A 17,616-nucleotide genomic window follows, 5' to 3' on the forward strand; every position below is an offset into this window, starting at 1 on the left:
AATGAAGATTTAAGCCTCTTCTGTTCTTTCACTCCCTAGTTAAACTCACAGGAATTTAAGTGTTGGGCAGTTTGCCCCCTTTGCTACAGTGTTAGGGGCCAAGATGCAACGGGCTGGGCAGATTTCCTAGACAAAACCAGGCAGAGGGATTCCTCTGGGGGGTTCCCTTGCAAGCAAAAAATGGACTGACTTCAGATTCCAGAGACAGTTAGTTGCTCGTAAAGCACTCACTCCAGCCACATAGTTTTCTTGGGGAAACCTAAAATGTGCAGGAGGATTAACTTTGTGCAACAGAATTCTCAAGTGCCATTCCTACACTGGCAACAAATTCTCCAGAGAAATCACTTCAGGCTCCTGCCTCCTGCCCTTTTGCCTGCCTGGAATAAGGCAATTCTCCAGGGGGTCCAGGCAAACTGTGTCCATGGTGCTTAGAAAAAAGCAGGGAACTCAAGACTTCCCCATGGGACCTGAAACACGGTTGGCAGCTGCTCTGTGATAGGACTTAGTAATGCAGGAGGAGGTAAGAGTATGGAGGATGTTTGCCATTTGTGGGTACCCTCTCAGGGACTGGAGTTTCACTGGGTTTGTGAAACCTCAACAAATGACATTGGATCACAACAATATGGGACTTTGTCAATTGTGATTGATTCCTCAGGGGAAAGCCCTAAAGGACAGTGAAGAGTGAAACCTTTCCACTACAAACAAAATTGTGGAACTGGGAGGTGGGAGAGTAGACCAGAATGTTCCAATCGTGCTGCTTTAACTTACCTTCCTATCCAACTACCTGGAGTTCATGCTTTTCACTCAAGGTCATTTCGTAGGGCTCTTCCCCCATAACTTTTAAAATTACTTCTACCCTTTCCCTATTATTGTTCCAAATTGTTTTTCTTATGCTGGAATCTTTTCTATAAAATTATGAAGAGTGTTGTCTATCATACCGCCTACGTAGCTATCACTGAGCTATAAGTACTATACAAAATCAGATTTTTTTATCCTTCCCATCAATCAGTGCCTCCCAAATTTAGTTTGTGGCTTTCATATTTCCCTTTGCTGAATTTGGAGGAATAAAGTTTTATGAACCAGTCAGAAAAGGGCAGGCTCAAATTTCTGATAGGAAATTCTCTAGGAAGAGAACAGCATATCAGAGTTTAAACAGCATATTTAATGTGGCTGTTTTTCTTTCCTATACTATGCATATGGTGACTAGTGGTCTGCATCCTCTGTTGATACAGTTACAGTTCTTTGCAGAGAAGTACCGTGCATGAACTGAGAAGGGCTCATGAAAGATCACGCTCTCTTGCTCTCCCTGAGCCCATTCTTTGCTAATACTTTCCATGGAGCGATTTAGAACCCTTAAATTCAACTGTCAGAAGAAATCAAGGCATTTCTTTTTTGTAATCATTAATGCTAATAACTTCAAATATCTTATTTGAAGATATAAGAAAATTTTGTGAGCTTTTACTCTTTCCAAAACATATCTTGCTAACACCACATTTTACAGATGCAGAAGTTGGTTAAAAAAGACTACTACTAGCTTTCTCAAGATCATGTAACTAAGACCTTTAATAAGCAATCATATTTCTACAGCCATTATTATTTTGGTGTACAAAAAGTCTGTGTAATAAAATAGCAACAATTTTCTGAAAGTTTCAGCCATAAGTAATCTAATGTAGCTACAAGAGGGTGTGGAGGCAGAAGAGGAGGAGGAAGAAATAACAGGCTTAAAAGCCTTAGTCAGATTGGATGTCTATTCAGACTAGATTCCCTAAATATCAAACTTTAATTTTCCATGTCATTTCACTAAGGATGGAAGGGATGGAGGGAAGAAGGGAGGGAAGGAAAGAAGGGAAGGAAGGAAGGGAAGGGGGGAAGGGAGGGGGAGAAGGGAAAGGGAGAAGGGAAAGGGGGAAGGGAGGGAAGGAAGAAGGAAGGGAAGGGGGGAAGGGAGGGGGAGAAGGGAAAGGGAGAAGGGAAAGGGGGAAGGGAGGGAAGGAAGAAGGAAGGGAAGGGGGGAAGGGAAGGGAGAAGGGAAGGGGGAAGGGAGGGAAGGAAGAAGGAAGGAAGGGAAGGGGGAAGGGAGGGAAGGAAGAAGGAAGGAAGGGAAGGGAGAAGGGAGGGAAGGAAGGGGGGAAGGTAAAGAGGGAAGGAAAGGAAGGAAGAAGGAAGGGAAGGGGCAGGAAAGGAAGGGAAGGAAGGAGGAAAAGAGAAAAAGAGAGGAATGGAAGGGAGAAATTTTATTCCTCAGGTACAAATTCACTACCAAATACTCCTTCAAGAGGCAAAAGTTTCCAAATATATATTCACTGTTGGGATGTCTACAATGAAGGTTTAGTTGTAATCCACAAATTAAAGCAGTAATTTGTTATTTGGGACTTTTAAAAAATGCTGTTCAATAACAAGTAGGGATAAAACTGCATAGGAATTGACTGCTATTGTATCTACTATAAAATTACATTTCAGAGAATAAAACAGTCTCCAGAAGTGAGTTTTTTAAGCAGTGAACTGGCATTTTTTTTTTACTGCTTGAAATGAAACCATTTTTGAAATAGCTTTCATATATCCGTTTTCTCAAACAGCATATATGCTTTATACACATTCTCCTCTATTACTATCAAAAGATCTTATCCAATATACCCATTTTTAACTATGAAAATTGAGACTCAGAAAAATAAAGTGCTTTCCCCTACACTGTAAGTAGCAGAGCTAACATTTAAAGCCAACCAAGTCTGACTGACATCAAAGCCAAATCTTTTCCACAAAATCATAGCTCTGTGCTCTAATAATAATATTATTAGTAAAAAAAATGCTATCTACTTTCAGATTAATTAGGTCCAGATAGCTATGCTTTCAGAGTTCCCAGGCTGCTTTAAAGTTTTCTTTCAAAAAAAAAGCACACTACCATTTTACTAATTGTGAGATCCTGAGCAAGTCACTTAACTTCTCTGAGCTACTATTGTAAAGTGGGCAATAACAATAACATACCCCAAGTGCATAGAAGTATAGGCACGCAAAAGCTACTTCTAATATTATTTTGTCTTATATTAGTGTCTGGACACTAATCTCTCCATTTTGCTGATTCCAATTTGCTATCAGATTAACCAGAATTATTAAATCAGTAACTCCTTAACACAAATGAATTGGGACTTGCAAACTGCACCATGACTCACCCTATGTAGTAAGTAAGGTATGAGGCCTTAAGACATCTCCTCTCCTTTGCTGACGACTATACATACTTTTTGTATGACTGAGGATCCCCAAGATCACCCCTACAATATTTCAAAGAAGCAGAAATGAACCCAACAACTGCAAATTCCAAAACTCAGCTTAGTCAAAGAACTGACACTTAAAAGTATTGAATTATCCACCAGAGAAGACAGATGTAGAGAGAAAAGGTTTGATGTATAGCAAAACACAGATAAACAGGGAAGGAGAGAAAGAAGAAATAATGAGGTGAGGAAGCTGAAAAGGAGAAGAGAAAGAAAAATGGAGAGACAGCAGGATAACTTAGAAAGCCCTTAGAAACTCCTTAGCATTACCCAGGCTCACAGAGGTAGAGCAGGGTGCTCACTGAGGTTACTGGTGCACAGGAAGAATGGGATCATTTCCCACCAAAGTGAAATCTGATCTCAAAGGAAGATCTTCAACTCTATCTTCTTTCACCCACCAAGTAGTCAAACACAGTAAGAGCCACCCACTAAGTCTGAGTCACTTTCCTTGTGACTCAGCTGCCAGAATTCTGTGAGATAAAGTACGTGAAAATGCTTAGAGAATGGGAACTTCTGCAGAAGCATTAGCCATTATTAGTATTAACAACTGCATTAGCATCAAAATAAATGTTTTCTAATTTTAAGAAAATCAACAGCAAAAAAAAAAATTACATGTACACACAGCATTATTTCAGCAAATTTTAACTAAGCACTTACATTTCTCTAGGCACGGGGCATAGGGAGATTTAGCATGAAGATACTTTCACAGGATTCTTCCTTTCTCATTAAAATAAATATGCACTTTCACATCTAATTTTGTACTGATAATTTTATGTTATTTTTATTTTACTTAAGAGGGCCATCCCAAATTCTATTAAGGTCCCCCCCCAAAATCTGTATCTTCCTCTATCACTGAAGCATATGGCAAAGCAGAATAAGGACTGGTACACAACTGCTGAGCCCTCATTCAGTGGGAAACAGTAAGTGATCACACTGCAGTGTGATGTGCTAAATTCTGTGAGAGTGCATTAGAATCCAGTGCTGTCAGCATGAGTCAGAAAGAATTTGGTGATGTGACATGTGAATTGTACTGAAAGATGCACAAATTAGGAGGAGGTTGGGGCTAACCAGAAGAAGGAAAGGCATCTCTTGCTAAGGGAAGAACATCTGCTTAGGCAATGAAACCAGAAGGAAACCAGAGAATTTAATGACAGTGATTGTATAGTACACTGGGCTATCAAACTACATAGGAGCTAGGAAAGCAATGTTTCCATGGCCTCCTTAGGACTTGGCCCTGCAGGCACTGCCATGCACACAGATGAAGGAGTGGGGGGTAGAGGGGATAGTTACTAAAACTTTTTCTCTGGAAAAACAATTCTGGCAATGGGGTAAATAATTCACCAAAAACAGAAAAGAACTAATAATAGCATAACAGGATGTTGGGACGTTAAAACAGCCTAATTGAAAAACAATGTGAGCCAAAACTGAAGCAGTGGCAAAAAAAAAAAACCCAGGAGATTACAGACACATTCATTAGAGGGAATCGAAAAGACTCAATGTCTGTGTTGGGGGCAAGCAGAATGAGGGAGTAACAGCAATAGAGGCTGACTCTCAAATTTCTAATCTGGGAAACTAGAAATACAGAACATTGTTAGCTGACACAGCAGAGAGAGAAATACCATCTGTGTTTAGTGAAGAGGTAGAAGTACATTCCTTTTGGACATATTACATTTGAAATGCCTCTAGAAAACAGAAAGTATTAGAATTTAAGCTCCATGAGGGAAGAAATTTTTGTTGTTGCTGGTTCCTTTTCTCACAGGGTTATATCCCCAGCACCAGAAATTGTGGCTGGCCCAGAGTAGGCATTCAATACATATTTGTTCAAAGAATGACTCAATTATACACACAGATCTAAAGAGAAAAGAAGATGGAAACATAGAAGTAGGGAATCACTGGCCTCTAGGTATTACTTAAAATAAAGGAGATTAATTAGGAAGAAGGTACAGATCAACAAGAAGGGAAAACTGGGGTTGGAATACTAGGAAACATTAACATTTAAAAATGCAAGGTAATATACAAAAAGTATTTTAGTGGTAAAAATCAATTTCAAATATTTATAAAGATCAATTAGAAATAAAGACCCTTCATGTTTGAGCATTCTAACTAAATGCCATATTCATAAAGCACCCAGGATGGCCAACACAATAGGCAAGGTTACTATTTATTTGGCTGATAACTGTATTAAGTTTATTTAACATCACTTTGGCTCCTATACCTATGTGGAAACAAATTACATATGGAAGATAACCTTAATAAGGTTAAATTAATTATAGAAGAGCAATAAGTCTTAAATAGATATCAAGGAATCTATGTGAAGTGAACTGAAAATCCTATTAGAATCAAAAGCATTCCAGCAAGTTCCAACATGAAATAAAGTCTACATATATGGAGGGGAATATATCTAAAAAATATACAATCAGCCATGATACTCTTTTATTCACCTCCATACTAAATCAAAACAAATTTGGCTTTGGATCTGCTAACTGAATATGCATACATTCAAATAAAATTTGTCCACAGTAAAAGCAATGTTTCTCATAATCTGCATTAAAGCTAGAGAGAACTCTTTATCCTCTGACAGCAAGGAGATATCACTGTCTAAATCAGTTGATAAGCTTATCAGTCAGTTGTAGCCTAGATTGCTGAGGAAAGCCAGCAAGAGACAATGCACATCTTGCTGGCAAGATTCCAAACAGTTCAGATAAGGGGAAATCATATAAAGAAATCCAAATTAATATGAAACTATCTTAACATGAACCTTAGCCATATAAGATAAATAAGCATGGACCAATTAAATTCCCTAATTACTAATATACAGATAATTGTAACAGGCTACACTACTTGGTTACCATACATAATTCTATAGAACTCACAAAGGCCATCTTGACAACTGGTATTTTCTCTCTGAAAACATTTTAAGAGGTCTTATTCTTTCCATAAATGTGCCTATTTGCTTAATTAACTCATCTAATATTTAACTACATTCATTAACTATATTTTACTATCGTACTCAAAGGAGTAACTGTTAATATTAAGAATACAAACCAACTTTTACTTTTGTAATAATCCAGAGAGCACATCTGCCTTAAATGGTGTTGTTTTGGGTTTTGGGGTTTGTTGCCACTTAACTTCAATTGGGTGATTAGAAAGTAGAGACAAATACATAAATGTTAAAAATGGCCCAGAAAACCTCAGTGATTCCAACAAAATCATGTGTTTCCACAAATAATGATCATCTCCTCTCCAATTCTTGGTATGTCTGATGATTTTAAGTGTAACATACAATGAATGGCTATTATTTGGATAATTCAGGCAAATTAGTCCTTTGTTATCCAATCCACAATATGATTGTCACATTAATTTGTCACAAGAAATGAGAGACAAATCTGTCAAAAATTATAAGAACTACAAAAATATGCAAGAGGTTCAAGGGAATTAGACAAGCAGTCTGAAAATAAAACTTTGGGCTCAATACTGACACTGACTTTGCAAGGTAGAATACAAAAGCTTGTGGAAAAAAACCTCAGTACTCAATTTATACTGAATCACTTAATATCTTCAAAGATTAGAAAATTTTAAACCTCTATTTTATAATTACCAGTTTTTAAAAATATGATTTACAAATTCTGAAACTAACATTAAATAGTACATTTAAGTTTTATATTTATCCAAAATTGGCATTAATTTCAGAAGACTGAGTAATACTTTCAAATACAAAAGTCTGACACAACATAGTTGGAACCCAGAACAAATATTATACAAGACAATAGACAAAGTACAAAAGAATTCAAATTTTAAAAAACTCTGAATGTCATATCCATACAATGAATAAGCACTCATTAATATAAAATAATAAACTAGGAATATAACCAACATGGATGAATCCAAATATAGAGTAGAAAAGTCAGACAAAACTAGAGAATATACTGTATAATTCCATTTATTTAAAGCTACAGAGGTTGCAAACTAATCTACAGTGACAGAAAGATCAGTGGTTGCTCTGAAATAGGAGATGGGTAGGTGGGAGGGAGGAGGGGCGGCAGTAAAGGACTTTCGGAGGTGATGGGTATATTCACTATCATGACTAAGGAAGTTTCAATGGGGTGATATTCAGCAAACTGTACACTTTCAGTATAAGTTTACCATGTGTCAAATGTAAATTATACTTCAATAAAATAAGTTACTCCTCCCATTCCCTGAGTAAAAGTGTGGAGCTTAAATATCCCAAATTTAGCATCTAAAAGATGTTCACTGAACTTGATGGAGCTGGCTAGGGAGCAATCATCTAGGCCCCGGGTTCATTCTTCTTTTGTTTTCCTATCTCAGCCGCAAAAGAGATCTAAAAATAATGTGCGACTCAGCCTGATTATACATATTTTTCCGGCAGACTTTATCAAAATAAAGAGGCATTCCAGTGCTGTACTTCTCTAAAGGGGAACAGGATGGCTAGGTTTACTACTCTGCCAGGAAAGCTGTAAATGTGGTAGGGAGGGGTGTGATAGGGAAGGGGGTTTTGTCAGGCAAAACTCCACTGAATCCTATAGTTGAAGCCCCTCCAGTCCTACAGTAGGACACAAATGTTGCCTAAGCAGAGATTTTATACCTGATTTATTAAAATAAAATATCCTTCAAAGATTCGGCAGAAGAGGGAACACCTAACCTAAAACTTCATGAACTTTATCCAGTAATGTCCAAGGCAAATAGGACCTAGCAGGAGGAGTAGCAAACTGTTAAGAGAAGGGGTCATACATTGTATAGATCAGAGAATCCTTTTAAATTGTAGAATAATCTTTAATCTTTACGATTCTATCATCAAAGTTTTGTTAGGTTACTGATACCTCATGAGTACAGAATGACAGTGTGAAGATTAATAAAAGGAAGCCTCACTAAAGTGAAGTCAGGGCTAGATGTGGAAGCCATACCACTCCATGTCAATTAGAGAAAGAATTGTCAATTACAGACCCTAACAGAACAATCTTCAACAGAAGGGATCATCAATTACATCCCACAACAGGGAGAGTTGTACCTTACACCTCCTACAAGAAGTGATTATCTCAGTCAACGAGAAAGGGCCATTATACTGCTTTTCTCCAATGGACTTCTGTTCAAAACAACCCCTCCCAACTTTCTCCTTCTTCTCCATAATATAATGTTTATTGGCTGGACTTGCCTGAGGTTTTGCTGTAGTTTGCATGTTCTGAATTGTAATTCTCTGCAATTCTCCCAAATAAACCCATCGCTGCTGGTAAATTAACTGTTTTATTTTTAAGGTTGACAACAGATTCCTAGTACTATTTTCTACGGCCATTTCCCAGAACCAATGCATGCTAGGGGCCACGTGATTACATAACGTAAAGTTATTCCAAGATTAGCCACAGGACTATGTGATATTTAACTTTAAGCAGAGATTAAGATTTAAAAATACATTCTTCATCTATGTGCTGTGTCACATAGTGGTTAGCCATATTATATCTCCTCAAAAGACTCAACAGACATTAGTTCAAACAGATGCTATTGGTGTCAATTTAAATGTGCATATTTTTAATCATCTTAGTTCACATTATCCTCACTGAGAAAAAGAACAATCACTGAAATCTACTGGTCAACAGATCTATTTATTTATTGGTTATATGTTAAAAATAATTTAAATACCCCCATTTCACAAAATCTGTGTTTTTTGGGGGGCTGGTATAAGGGTGATGGAATTACAGGCAAGTTTTCTGCCTCTTTGCACTTGTCTGTCCCCTTTTTTTGTGTGTGTGCTATTTTGATCACCAAAGAAGTTGCTGAAAGAAATAATTTTCTTAGGTATTTGGCTACACATATTGTTCTAAAATCTAAGCAATAAAGTAAATGTAAAATATCTCAAAACATATTCGAACTATCAAAATTAAATCATCCACACAACCCTAAATAAGTTTTTAAGATTTTTTTGTTAGCTTATGTTTCTGTTTTTTCCTTTCTTAGAAGTGTTTCCTTTTATCAGTTTTCCTGCATGCATTTATTTGTAGCACCTTAGATCTGGTGGTAGGGAAGTTTATAGGAAAATAACAATGACGTAAGTAAAACTAAATGGAGGATAAAGATAAGAATTCCTACACCAAACAAATTTAACCACCAGAGGCAAGAAGAAAAAAAAAAAATTGAGTCTCCTTTTACTGTTTTTTTTAAACTAAGCAAACCAAATTTGGAAGAACTATATCAACATTTTTCTAACTCGACAAATATCATTTCAACACTTAAAAGAAGTTTGTTATTTTATAATAAATGATACAAATTACTTTTCTAATGTAATATTTTCCTTTTCAAAAGGGTGAAAAATTTGGCGGGGAAAAAGACTATGCCGAATACTTGGCGTATAAAATATGCATAGAATATACAGTTTTTAGATGAATATAATTTAAATAAATTTTGCTGTTTTGATCAGACTCCCAAACCACTGAGATGTTTACAAACACTAACATTTCCTCTTTGCCAAATTTAACATTTTACTGATTTTTTTAAAGAGAAAAAATGTGTATTTTTTTAATACTTCTATGAAACACTTAAAATGAAAACACCTCATCCATAAAAAAGAAGCGGCAGTTTCCCAGGACTCATCAGGAAAAAGAAAACAAGCAGCTAGCTCCAGGCCAAAGACAAAACACTTTTTCCTCAAAGGACAGTTCCCTTTTTTACCCCAAACAGTAGATTACCACATTAAGGCTTAGACTAGACAATAGCCTCCTAAGTGACCTCCTTCTCTTACTCTGAACAAGTCCAGTCTTAAAGGTCTCACAAGGTTATAGCGTAGATCTCTTTAACAAGTTTATTATGGGATGAATTGTGTCCCCAGCCCCTACCAAATTCATATGCTTAAGTCTTAGCCCCAGTTCCTCAGAATGTTACTGTACTTGGGTTGAATGAGGTCATTGCGGTTCCCCTAATCCAGTATGACCAGTGTTCTCGTTAAAAGAGATTAGGAAAGAGACATCCACAGAGGGAAGATCATTGGAGGCCGCAGGGAGACCACCATCTACAAACTGCTATCAAGCACACCCATGGTGATCTCAAATTTCTTTGAATTCCTGTAACTTACTCTGTGTAAAACCTTTGTAATTCTTTCTTCTGTGTCTCTTTCCTATGAAGGTAGTAAGCTTCTGAAGCAGTATCTTTTATTTATTTTTGTGTTCTCCCTATCTATTACTATCTACTACATGAATAACTACCACAAATTTCTTGGGAAATATTTCACAGGAAGGCAATGAATTATTTAAAATCAGCTTCCTTTAGAAGTAGTTCATGTTCTTATTCACCCACATGGAACCCCACTATAATTATTTAATGATAGCATATCAGCTTTACCATAGTAAACATCATTTCCCAGCTGTATTAATACAGATGCTTCCTATGCTTGATACTGTTACAAAATAATACCTTTCTTGTTATAAATATGGGGTTTATAATGTATGTAACAATGTAACTATATCAGAAGAATTCCTACTTAAGCCAAATGTGTTTTAAAAGCACATACAACTGTTAGGGAAATATAACGATGATATAATAGATCACCATCCACATACACCATCAAGTAGTCCTGAATTCTAAGGCAAGGTTCCTTCCTTATTTTGAAATATAGGAACTTTCTCTGGCAAATGTATTGTTTGCTCTAGCATACATGAGGACATTTCCAGTCCAATACATCAACCTCGCCTCAAGATATTTTAAGAGATTCAGAGTACTTTGTGCATTTATAAATATACAAAATGGAGCCAACAGGCAACTCAATCTAAGAGAGTCAAGTCTATGATGTCAGACTTGGGATGTAATCCAGAAACAATAATCGCTCTTAACTCAGGATAGTTATCTTCCAGGCAATTCATTGTTGCATGCCAATTTTGAAATCCCTTAATCTTAACTCCAGACAATGAATCCACTTCTTCATTTGTACAGGAGAGCCTCCCCACCCTGGCACTAGAGGCTTAAATCCTGCATCCATGCAAAATTGCATTTCAAGTATTTCCACAAAACTTTCTGAGCACTCCCAACTTACAGAGCTATAGTAAGTTCTGGGGAAAGCCTCTACTCCGTCATGGTATATGGGCATTTAAAAGGCATCTAAAATGCAAAGGTATCTTTAAAGGCCAAAGAGGGCAATGTCTATGTAACAGGAAAATGGAACATACTGAAAAGTGTGACATCTCTCTTCCCAAGCCACAAGCATCAGGCTAGGGGGATAAGGAGTGTCACAAAGGAAGAAAGAAAACCAGAAACAATAGAGGGGAGATGACAAGAAATACCAAGGAAAAAAAAGGAATACATGTAAGAAGTATGGTACACATATGATCCATCTATAGTAATATGTAGAGAATAAATTTCATTTTTTGTTGCTGTTTCAGCAAATGAGGTAGCAAAACAGGAATAGTGAAGAGCCAGGCCAAACTAGCTGTGCCTACTTACTGATGACTTGCCTGCAGAAAGGAACCTATGGCATCTCCTAACCCCTGCTTCTCTCTACTTAGAGAAACAAAACTATAACTCTCAAACCTGTTCAGGTAACAACAACTAGAAGTCACCAGAGCCCACTGCAGAACACCCTGAAATATTATTAAACTTACAATAACTAAGCACATAATTTCTGCCCATCAGAAACTCCACCTTATCCTAAATTCAAACAGAGAAAAATACCAAAAGGTTAAGAAAAATTTTGAGGGTGAAACCTAGAAATGAGACAATCCAACACTGTAACTTAATTTGTCTAGCTATTAGGGTAAAGTCTGCCAGTTCAGGGGACACCAAAAACAAGGCACGAAAGGCAACTAAATTAAACAATGCACACATCACAAAAGTGAGTGTTTAAGCAATGCTTTTAAAGCCTGGTCTTGGTTGGCGACACTTTACGTAAAGATTAAGATAGTAGGTATCAGTCTTCGAAGGCTATACATCTCACTATACATAGAAGTCTCAACTATGCAACTATTCAACTCTGCCCTGCAGCTGTGAAAGCAGCCATAGATAGGAAGAATGAGATATAGACATAAGAATGAGTGTGCCTGTGCTCCAATAAAACTTTACCTATGCACAATTAAATTTGATTTTTCAAATAATTTTCACGTCATGAAATACTAGCCTTTGATTATGTTTTTCAATCGTTTAAAAATGTACAAACCATTTCTACCTCCTAAATTTTAGGAAAGAACAGATTTAGTCCACGACATGTAAATTTACAGACCTCCGCCATAAAGTAATGTTAACTCTGAGCAAAAACAGAGCCCAATCTAGGTAGACCCGCCCTTTTGCAATCTAGCCCTTTAACAAACAGGACCTCTGGGCATCCCTGACAAGATTATCCCCATTTCCCTCTAAACCCTCTCGGTCCTTCCTTCCCACAAGGGCACAGGTGCATCCATCCAGAGCTTTGCACTGTATTAAAAGTTCGAGCCAAGGAACTAAAAGTTTTGTTGTGTTTTTACATGCAACTGTTTACCTGAATTCTACTAGGCACTAAAGCACGTATTACACAAATTTAGATGATTCGACCTTTACAAATTCACTGTAGTCCCCTATACCGAAATTCAGCACGTTAAAAACTCGAAAGTCCCAAACCATCACCTCATTAGTTCAGGTTAGATGTTACTCTATAAAGGGGAAGTTATGAGTGTCCACGGAAACACAAAATGGATGTTTACAAAACCACAGCTATCCAACCAAAGCTAGATGACAGACTCTGGGCACTTTTCAGACTTCCCCTCTCGACATCAAAGGAATACGGAGAATTTTCTTTCTAGGCTGGTGAAGTCATGGCACTCTTATCCGATAATACCAATGAAACACTAGCCGCCACCTGCACGCTCCCCGAGCAAAGCACGCAGCGCCCACGCCCGGGTTCCTCCCAGGCCGAGCCTCAGCAGCCCCACCCGCGGAGATGGATGGAGACGTCCCGCCGCCCCCGACTCGCCCCTGCCACTGCGCAGTGGCGGCTACCTCCCGCCCTCGGCCGCCCCTCCTACTCTATGCAGTCCCAGCTTGAATTTCCATGTGATCTGCAGAAAAGAAAAGCCCGGCCTTTGTGCCTCTGCAAAGAACGCAAGCAAAAATTTACACCAGCACTGCCCCCGACACACAAACTCCCCAAGACACAAAGCGCCTGCGGAATAGCGCTGCCCTAAGAACATCCGACGTCTCGGGGCTGCGAAATTTCACACAAAGGCGCCTCATCGCTGCGGGGGCGAAGAAGGGGGCGGCTAGAGCCAACTGCTCCCACCAAGGGGGCCCACGAATGGAAGGGCAAAGGCGCCACCGAGGTTCCGGTGTGTTACCATTAGCGGCGCGCTCCGAGTTCCCCGCCAACAAGGCAGGAGATGCCAGCCTGGGGGCGTTTCTCCCCAGCCCCTACCCACCGCGCGCAGCATGACTGCGGGGTGGGGGGCGTCTGGGCGCTGGCGCGGCAGCAGCAGGGAGAACAACAGGCTTCTCCCCCCGGGGCTTCCGGCCCGCGCCAGACCCGCGGGCCCCCTCTTGGCTCCATTACTATGACGCTCCTGGCTAAGGAAAAGAAAAAACTTTCAAACCATTTAAAGTAAGCAAGGGCAAAGGTCGGGGGATGGGTGAACTGAAAAGACTGGGACTGTAGCTTTTAGAGCTCGCGAATAGCCAAGGAAACTTCCAGACCTCATCCTATTAAAGAGCCAGAGAAACAGCGGCTTCCCGGGCGCGCGGGGTGGGGCGAGCGCACCCTGCGCGCCCCACGGGCCGAGCTCCGGGCGCCCGCGCACCGACCCGGCCGGCGCGCGCGCAGGGCGCGGGGGCGCGCTCCGGCCTCCCGCCGGGGCCTCGGCGCCGCTTACCCGGCTCGCGGCGGCCGCCTCGGGCGGGGACGTGACAGGGCCGAAGGGAAGGGGCGCCGGGGACTCGGGTGCCTCGCCTCGCCCACGCTCACTCTCTTCTCTTCTGAAGTAACGGCCCAGCGAGGAGCTGCGGGATTAACACGCACAGACACTCACGCGCGACCGAGAAACTTAATCCCGCCCGGCCGCCGGCGGCCCAACACCAGCCTGCGCTCTGCCGCGCCCCCTCCCTCCGCGCGTCGCACTTGCGCCGACCGGGGCTGCCGAGGCGGCGGCGGGGCCGGGGCTGCCCGGGCTGCGTGACGCCTGCGGCCGGCGGGGCGGCGGGCGCGCCTCGGCCAATCAGGGGGCGCGGCCGAGCCAGCGGGTCCCGGGTTTTAAACTAGCTCCTCCGGCGCTCCGCCTGGGATGTGGGCAGTGGACGCTGCGAGACTGGCAGAGAAAAAGCGGGGCGCTCCGATAGATGTGAATGTCAAATAAAAAGGTGCATTGTGGACAAGTACGTCCCATGCATTGGGATATATTTATACTAAAAATTATTCCTTGTTTATCTGTAATTCGAATTTAACTGAGCGTCCTGTATTTGTTTAATCTGGCAACCTGAGGGAACTGGTAGCCTCTATCTCTAATTGGGAGGACTTAATTTTTTTTTTAATTGTGTGGAGTAGTGCTCTGTGGATGCCTTCTGCATGGGTAACTTGTTTAAATGGTATGAGATAGTGATGAGAAGCACTTTAATGAGGAGACATGGGGAGTGGGGACTAATAATTTCGCTTTCTAAGTAACTTTTAGCATAAATGTGCATTCTTAGACATATCTAATTAAAAGACAAAAACAAACATGAAGAGTTCAGAATTGCATTAAACCAGGAAAAATATTCTAATTTCTAGTTTTTGTCATTTACAATTGTCTTCCTGATAACCTCATTTCCTGAGTCCCAGGAATCTTATGTGGAAATCATCGCCTATTTCAACACTTAAGTCTAATACAAGAATATACATCAGAGGATACGCAGAAGTCCAGTTGAAAATATTTAGAAGAATTTCATTTAATACCCTGAATAAATGTTGTATTTTCTTTGGCAGACATGTAATATTTTTTGTCTAAAAGAAAAATCAATTTGCATTTCTCCAGTATGCACCAAAATATTTAAGAGAAAACAGTTTTAAAAATACTCAACTCTTCAGAAGAAAACTGATTTGAGTTTTTAAATGGACATTTTCGGAAAGCTGCAAAATAAACCATTTGCCTGCAAATGACTAGGAGTTGAGTTAAATAAGCTCAGTGCCCTGGGAGGAGAGAATGCCCTCAACTACAACACTCCTTGTGCTTTCCCAAACATATGAATCTGTGTAGATATGCCCACCAGGGAAATAAAAACACGGACTAGATTTTTTTCAGACTCACTATGGATATTCACCTCCTCTGGGTCCTTTGAAAATGAAAGTGAAGTTAGGATGAAGGGAAAATTGTTCCCAACTTCTCTTTTCCCTTGTATCTTCAACACATCACTTATCCAACTGCACCGAAAGAGCTCTTTCTAGGCACACAGATGATCTCCCACTTCCTAAATCCAATAGATTTGTTTCTTTCCTTATAATTAATTCCTTGCCTTCTCAGATGCTTCCTAACTGTTGAACACTGTCTTGAATTTACCCCACCTCCTGTGGTAACTCCATGCAATCACACAGTCGGTTTTGTTCCTGACTCTTAGGAGCAGATGTGTGGGACCTGAAGCTTGTAGGATCTGGGGCTCTGCTTTAAGAAAAGAAAACGAAGAAATTCTTCTTTTGAAATTTTTACAAAACTATATGACTATGTAAACACATTGCTGGGGTTCCTGCCAGGAAACAGACCCAGAATCTTAAACCTCATTAGGTTCAAGGTAGATCTGCCTTTCACAACAGGCCTTTCTTCAGTCTTTGACAATGAACTTCCTCTCTCTAACCTTTAAATGCTGCAGTTCCTCAAGACTCAGCTATTTTTCTCTTTCTTTTTAATTCTATCCCTAGATAAGTTCATTTTCACTTCTACCTTATCCACTAGCCAATGATTCCTAAATTTGATCTTCCATCCAGACTTCTCCATATATCTGAGTGTTCATTTGACTACCCTATTTACCTGTCTCAAATCTAGATTATCCAAAATAGAATCTTGATATTTCTGCTCAAGCCTGTCGTCTTTCATAGTTCAGTATCTTTGTGAATGGCCCTACCATGGACATTACTCCATGATTCCCACAAATTAGGACAAACCCATTGTGATACATTCTCATTGTACCATATACTTTTGCTTCATAGTATTCACCCTACTTTGTAATTATATATTTTGTTTGGTTTTGCATAAGTAATTACTTGTGCAATGTCTCCCCTCCTCCTTAGACCACAGACTCCATGAGAGCAGGGACTCGGAATCTTAAACTTCAACAGCTTCAAGGTAGATCTGTCTCTGACATCTGGTTATTCTTCAATCTTTGCCAATGAATTTCCCTAACCTTTAAATGCTGTAGTTCCTTAAGACTCAAGTCACATTTCATCCTCAGAGCCTAGCAAAATGTTTTATAACTAGTTATATGGCATGGGATGAATATCTTGACTACAAGAATGAAAAATTTGTCTATATATCCTTTGTGTTCCTGCCAGAGTCAGCCTAGGACATCCCATTTTGAGAGGATTCTCTTAATGCTTAGAAATGCCAAAGGACTCCTCTTCATTGAATAGCAATGCATTTTCTTTGCAATTTTCCAAATCTGGTCCTTCTTAAATGCAGAGGAAGTAAGTGCATGAACTGCTAGCTGCTAGGAGAAGAACAGAACAAGAACAATTCCATAACTAGCTAGTGAAGGTATTCTGAAGGTCTTCAAATGTAAAATGACATTTGTTCTATTGAGCCATAAAGAACCCATAGCACTGAATTAGAGGCAAGTTTAAGGAATTTGATTTCCTGGTTTATTGTATTTAAATGAGATTAAGACAAAGGATTCTTCCTTGGTTAAAAGGCACTATTGTTTGGTAAATTTAGCAAAGGGAATCCTACAAGCCCATTTTAAATAGTAATACATTAGAAGATAAAAAGGCAACTTGTTTAGATTAGTTGTTCTATAAAATTATACACCCCTTAGGAATGATTTCACCCAAGAGCTTTCCCTTTTGAAATTAAACCAAATAGTTATTCTATTCTCTTCTACTTCTTCTACCCCAAATGGCCCAAGATTTTCTAGAACTAACAAAATTGTTTGGTGTATTGCACTGATTTTTTAAAAACTTACAGAGGTTGAAGTAAAATCTTACAGAGAAAGCTAAAGTATAAAGCAGTTAAAGTAGAGCTGTCCTTTATGGAAAGGATTGAAACTCACCCATGCATGTAGATTAATAATTCTTTCTATTTCATGTCAATCACAGCCTCTGGGTTCTGAATATGAAGGAATTAGGAATGTTGTTTGCAATCCAGCTATATACCTAGTGAGGCATTCTTCACACTGATTTGTTTTTCTTAAATTTGCATAATGTTCAGACCATTTTTGC

The 17,616-nt window shown here is 39.5% G+C and overlaps 1 protein-coding gene across 10 annotated transcripts in view; it reads right to left on the reverse strand.

Moving 5' to 3' along the window:
* Positions 1–14,542, reverse strand: part of MPDZ (multiple PDZ domain crumbs cell polarity complex component) — a 157,972-nt gene extending 143,430 nt beyond the window's left edge. For 3 of the 10 annotated variants that reach the window (XM_036926642.2, XM_036926643.2, XM_036926637.2), the window contains exon 1: positions 14,093–14,542. The gene's annotated coding sequence lies outside the window, so the exon portion shown is untranslated. Of the gene's footprint in view, positions 1–13,564; positions 14,041–14,092 lie in introns of those variants that run through there. The other 7 variants (XM_036926638.2, XM_036926640.2, XM_036926639.2 and 4 more) reach the window with 3 other exon arrangements.
* Between the last annotated feature and the right edge of the window lie 3,074 nt (positions 14,543–17,616).

Source organism: Manis pentadactyla, chromosome 3 (assembly GCF_030020395.1).
Source record: "Manis pentadactyla isolate mManPen7 chromosome 3, mManPen7.hap1, whole genome shotgun sequence".
NCBI classification, from domain to species: domain Eukaryota; kingdom Metazoa; phylum Chordata; class Mammalia; order Pholidota; family Manidae; genus Manis; species Manis pentadactyla.